Source organism: Telopea speciosissima, chromosome 5, assembly GCF_018873765.1.
Source record: "Telopea speciosissima isolate NSW1024214 ecotype Mountain lineage chromosome 5, Tspe_v1, whole genome shotgun sequence".
Taxonomy (NCBI): Eukaryota; Viridiplantae; Streptophyta; class Magnoliopsida; order Proteales; family Proteaceae; genus Telopea; species Telopea speciosissima.
This window is the reverse complement of record NC_057920.1, coordinates 60,423,934-60,430,825: the sequence shown is the minus strand read 5'-3', so window position 1 is coordinate 60,430,825 and position 6,892 is coordinate 60,423,934.

The window sequence follows — 6,892 nt, the reverse complement described above, 5'->3', positions numbered from 1 at the left end:
TGCATTCTAAGTAAAACTGTTTTTGTTGCTCGAGAATGCGAAATCTAACTAGAATGCATTCAAAGAATACATACCAAACACTGTTAAAGAACAAATGCGTTTGGGACACCTGATCCATTCTTTTGAGCCGGGTGAAAAAAGTTGAGAAGAACATAAATTGAGAAACAACATTCAAAATGGTGTTTCTGCTGTTTTTGAACTCCTCCGCAAGTCTCTACTTGGCAAATCGACTCCATTGCAAGGGAAATCTCTTTGCAACTATACTACTCGACTGAACCTACTCACGCACAACTGAAGCTCGTCTCTCTCTCCAACTTCATCGACTGGCTGAATTAGGATACGAATCCACAGGTAGCTTCGAAACCGTTGCTCCTCTCTCTCATTTCCCCACCGTTTTCAACCCCAAACCTTAAAAGTCCCCAAAATGTCAAACCGAGGTTTTCTCTTCCTCATAGGCATATCGTTAGTTTGCAACTTAGGCATTCCTTTAAGGATCAAACTTACAAATCTGTTGAAGCCTTTTTTTTTATATGAAACATTATTTTATCCACTCAAAATGAAGATGGAATAAGCAACTATTGGATTTCATTTTTGCCGGGAAAATAGAAGAGACAAGTTGGTTCGGTGTTGAACAAATCTATAGTTCATATCCTACAATCCCAGGTGAGTCGATTTTGGTTTATATGTTCGCGCATTTTGACCCTTATTTATATTATCAACATAGTAAGAAATACTGCAAATTAAAGAATTAGAAAGTTTTGCCTTGTTGTCTGTATTGTCGTTCACCCAACACTGAAATTGTTCAAGTGGTTAGGATTATCTAGCAAAGCCAATTTTTCACTTGGAGATGCCTTGGTGGGACTGAACAATTCAAGAATGTCTACAATGTTACCCAACTGTTATCGAAACTTCAGTCTGTGTTATTATTTGAGTATAATGTTGTGTGGTATCCTACCATTTCATTATGCTGAGAGACAAGAGATAATATGGCACCTAACCACCACTGGGTTAGAACCTCGAGTCTAGTGAGACAATGTAATTGACGGAATTCACAGGCAAATATAAGTTTCGGATATCTTGCATTCAAGTGGTTCATTCTGTTACCCTTGATGTACTGTCAGTGATTGACATGCCTACAGGCTTATAGCCCACGGTAAAACCTTTGAAGGGCTTGTGCGTAGAGGAGGTCTGCTAAGAGTTTGAGGATTGTGTTACCCTTCACCTTAAGCTGTCATCAGTGTGTGTTAGTAATATTTGCACCTTGAAAAGACTGAATGGTTTTGTGGAAATCTCCAGTTGACTCTATTTGGTAAAAAACTAGTGAGTGGTTCATAATAAAATCAATAATCCCATTCAGATAAAGCATAATGAGTCTGCAACTATCAAAACCAGAGAGCATTCAAAGGTACTGTGACATTGCTTTGAGTGATAGTCCATGTGTTGAAGATCAATCCATTAATATCGTTGAGATCAGATGTGAGGAACAATTTCTCATCCCTTCTATGGTAGTTTGATGAATAATCAATTGGTCAGGTCTGGTTATACCTGGGGTCATATTAAGCCGCTATTATATATTGTTGGAGTTGTAAGAGCCTGAATACCTTGCTGCTGGCCTAATATTGCTGGGAATTGATGTATAAAGTACTGTTCTTCTTGCTGTTATGTCGCTTTGGTTTCTATTTTCAATAAATTCTTGAACTCAGATACAATTATATTGCTCATGAGTGATCCTTTATCTTGTGTCTTCTTCACTCTCATCAATTTATAATAACTATGGTTAAGTTCTTACTGCTGCTCGAATTGAAGCCAGTGGGAATTCAACTATCCAGCCCATAGTAAAGTAGGCAAGACTAATGAATGTACGTGGTAGTATAATCATTATTTTGTAGGAAAGAAGTGATTTTGTAAAATGTCTGCCAAACACTGTTTCTGTTATTTTTCTGTTAGTGGAACAGAAATGTAGCAGTTTTACCAAACATTGTTTCTCTTCCAAGAGACTATTCTCACAGCAAGGAATCGAAAAAGAGCACTTCTGTGAAAAGAACATTCTCCCAAAACGGAAGCATTACCAAATGGGGCCTTTGGTATCACTGGTCTGTTTTCCCATTTTATAAAAACAGACCGGCCTCAAATATGTGTTTGGAACACTTTTTTCAAAACATGGTATACCATGTTTTGCAAATTAAAAAACTTTTTTATTGAAACAAAAGGTAAACAAATGTTCCCGCTAAAATCGCAAGGCTCGAACAACAAAAAAAAAAAAGAGAAGCAAGCACACATCTCCTTCACAAAAAGGAACTCACCTCCATTCGTTCTACACCTGCAACTCCTTCACGAAGCTCCCTCCATCACTGAAGCTCCAACGTGCGACAGCTTCACGACAAAGGTCACTCCTCGCTCAACTTAAGCTCAGATATGCCTCTCCTTGAAGGTCACTCTGCCCTTGCATATTCTACCGATTTCCTGCAACTTGCTTCACTATACCGGTATGTAAGCACGGCTATCTCCCCTCTCTCCCTTCCTCCTCCTCTCTTTAGGTCTCTTGATTCAAATTTGTGTTTTGTTGAACTATAGCTTCTATTCACCTCTGTGAATGCTTTGTTTTTATAGATTTAGCTTTGATGTGCCTGATTTTGTTTAGGGCTTCAACATCTGGCAGATCTGGTCTATTGAAGTCTGCTTGGTTGCTTGTGTTCTACCTATTTTATGGCTTATGCTTTCTTACTATCTCTTTCTTGCTGGTTAGGGTATTAAACTGGTTAAGGGTTTTTTCGGTGCTTTACCAAGCTTGCGTGAGCTCTGTTCTGCTTTACTTTTGTTTCCCTATCTCTTCTTCTTCTAGTCCCTGGTGAGAATAAAAATCAACAAACCATACCACAGTGATATGCATTTGGCTAATCTGATGCATGACATTTGAATTTGAAGACAACTTAAACCATATATCATTCAATGAGCAGAATTTAAGATCTCGAACTAATAAGTAAACCAAATTGTAGAGAGAGATTCTAAGGAAAGGGGGGAAAATAAGGGATAGTTTTCTCTGTGATTTCTTCAAGGCTCACTGGTTGATCTTCTCTTCTTCTTCTTAACACCCCCCCTCTCTGATTCCCGCTTCTCTGTATCCCTTTCTGTCATCATTTGTCTTTCATTGATTTGTTTTTTTGGATTTTGAAAGAGGAAAAAAAGCCTTTTTTTTTAACTACTGTTAACTTCTGAAGTTATGCTACAAGTAGGAATATCCCTAGGGACACTCTCAGATATCTGAGTTGTTGTTGTTGTTCCAAGAGTATGTATGTACATGTTTGCTTACGTGGATGTTGTTTTTGAGTGGTGCATTTGTAAAACTTCACTCTGTCCCCTCATCTGGCCTCCCCCCCCTCCCCCCAACCAAAATAACAACAAATAAAATAACCATGCTACATACTATAGTGGTAAAAGCCTAAAAAATGAAGTCGCAGTTGTAGCTTAACCAATATGTACATACAATCAGTTGGGCAAAACCACATATAGAAAGATAAATCATAAAGAATCAATCCCAGTTGACTATAAGACACTGTCAGTAATCCCTCAGTGCTCCTGGAGAATGGATAGGCCAAAAAAAAACAGTGTACTCTTCACATGTTTGATCATTTTCCTGAGGGAGGCAGTGGTTGTAGTCATAGATATAGTGTTAAAATTTCTTCCTAACCACAATACAGGGCAAAAGAAAGCAAAAATTTTAAGGATTAATCCCCTAAGCTAAAGCTCTCAGTGTCTACACTTCAGTGAGTATAGCAACATTGCGGTTGTACTACTGAGTACATTTAAAATAACCACGTGAAATCCAGACTTAGTAGGTAACAGAACAATGTAGTGAAAAGAGTTTCACTGGCTCCATGCTTGCCTCTTATGATTTGGATCTATCCTCTCTATAATAAATCACCCTTGGAGTAAACATTGTTTGAATGTAAAGGATTACGGCTCTCATTGTGTTTGTAGATGATATAGTGATTATTGGGAACAGTGATAATGAGATTTCCAATCTGAAATCACTATTAGTAGAGGAGTTTGAAACCAAAGATCTAGGTCCTATTCGGTACTTTCTTGGGATTGAAGTTGCAAGGTCAAACAAGGGTATTTTTATTTCCTAACGAAAGTATGTCTTAGATCTTCTTAGTGAGACATGTATACTTGGATGCATAGTTGTCAAGGCGTCCAAGCGCTTTTCTCTCGCCTTGTTTTTTGGTATCGCCTTGGTTTTTTACCCCCCCTCTCGATCGCCTTGGTTACCCTAGGTGCCTTGACAATTATGCTTGGAAGTAAGCCTACAGATTCCCCCATTGAGGTTAATCACCAGCTTTGCAATGCCATGAGTGATCCTGTCAACAGGGAACAATACCAAAGACTTGTTGGTTGGTTGATTTATTTGTCCCATACTAGACTTGATATTGCCTATGTTTTTGGCATTGTTGGTCGGTTTCTCCATGATCCTAGGACATCTCATCTTGAAGCAGTGCACCATATATTGAGGTATTTGAAGTCTACCCTAGGAAAGGTATTCTCTTTTCTAACAATGGACATCTAAGAATGGAAGCATTTACTGATGCCAATTGGCTTGGGTCTATTGATGATCGGAGATCTATCTCTAGATATTGTTCTTTCCTTGGAGGTAATATTGTCACATGGCAAAGCAAGAAATCAGTTGCGTTCCAGTACTAAAGCTGAGTATTGTGTAATAGCACAAGGGATTTGTGAGCTCATGTGAATTGAGGGATTGTTGAGTGATTTGGGAGTTACTTTTGAAGACCCTATGCACCTTTATTGTGATAACAAAGCTGCCATTAATATTACTCATAATCCGGTCCAACATGATAGAACAAAGCATACAGACACTTCATCAAAGAGAAGCTTGAACAAGGGATTATATGTATTCCTTTTTGTTAGTTCTGTTAATCAGCTAGCTGATGTGTTTACAAAAGGTTCAAATTGTAAGGTGCTTCATCCTTTGGTCTCGAAGTTGGGCATGTATGATATATTTGCACCAACACCTTACTTTTAGGGTTTTATTTATTTTTCCCTTTTTACCCTTTTAGGGTTGTAATCACATTATAAATAAAGAGGACCTCTGTCATTAATGACAAGTCAAATCAGTCTCTAAACCTCTGATTCTGAACTAACTCCATCCCCATGCTATTGTCTAGTGATGGTACCTCCCCTCACCTCTGTTGCTGGCATCAAGGCAGAGGCCGTTGACTACTTTAAGTAGTTGTCCCATCATCCTTCCATTGCCCCTATGGATCCCATCCTCGAAGGCCTGCCCAACAAATTCATCCCAGCCCCATCTCCAATTCTCTTCAGTCTATCACTTCTGAGGAAGAGATCTGGTTTGCAGTTCTTCTCATAAGGCTAATAGAGGCCCGGTCTGGATGGTTTTGGTATGGGATTCTTCTCCTCCTGTTGCTTTTAGAAGAGATCTTTGGCTGATCCCTTTGATCTGGCTGAAATTGTAGAAGAAGCTCTGAAGGGCTTTGATGAGGTCAACTTCGATGATATCTTCAGGCTATCATTTCTGAGGAAGAGATCTAGGTTGCAGTTCTTTCTCATAAAGCTAAAAAGGGGTTTCTAGGATTTGGCTGGTCAGAAGCAGCCACAAATTGGATAGAGTTCTCCAATGGGGGCAGGGGAGCACTCGATCTAAATATGGGATGATTCCCACGGCTGGTTTGGGCTGGGATGAATGTAGAACTTGGGAAAAGGGAAAAAGGAAGGAGAAGAGAGAATCTAGGGTCTGGGGATTTGAACTTACTTGTTGGTGATTAATAAACCTTGAGATCAAAATTGCTCGACTGTAGAACAGTAATGGAGATGCAAAAGAGAACCGAACAAACCACCCTGGCTTCCCACCGCAAGGTGTCAATCGGATTGAACACGATTTCGTCAGCCTTGATCAAACACAAGACAAAGTTCTTCGTGAAGAAGACAAAGTTGCAAGAGGCAGCTTCAAGAGTAATTTTTAAACATTCAATGGGGAAAAGAGGAGCCCCATGAATGGCTTTTATTAAAGGGGCCTAAAGGCCAAACTCCTAATCATACTAGGAGACTGGAAGCCCCTAGCCGATTCTAAAAACAAACTCTCTAAGAACCGTGGAGAGGGGTGGACCTACTTACATTGCTTAAAAAGGATTAAATAAAGCAACTAAAGAAATCTACTAAAATCACTTAAATTGAACCACTAGTTGAACCAGCATGGACCCGGTTCAATTTTAGATCAAAAGACTTAAAAATAAAACTAAGTATAGAGGCTAAAATAAAAACCCAAACAGCAGCTACTTAGTCTTCTTCTTCTTCTGCGGATGTAGGTCTTCAGATCTGCATCAGCTCTGAATGGCAGGAAACAACTCCCAAATTTTGGTAAAAAACTAATGGACAGAGAAGTATAAACCTGCAGTTAACAGGATAAGCAACTCTAGATCCTAAAATATAGGAAACAGCAGAACTTTCCATCGACCTAGCTGATTTGTTTGAAAATTGAATCGAATACACCTTATAGGGGCAGAGAATAACTTCTCAAAAGATGATAGACATCCAAGGGCTCGATTCCCAGTTATGATGTTTCCATTGGCAACAGGAATACACCACAAATAGTATGCACAGAAATCCACCAAATCAAGTGGGAGAGAGATCTGGTGACCAAGGTAGAGAATCAACAACAGGCTTCAAAAGAACTTGTAGATCATCGAGACAACAGCAGCCGCAGGTCCTTTAATCACCAACAGGCTTCAAAAGAACTTGTAGAAGAGAGATCTGATGATCAAGGTATAAACCAACCTTCATTCTTCATGTTCAAATATCATGATCATTCAAGAACAACAACCAAGCAGCAATGTTGCTGCTGAGATGATCAAGCTCATTT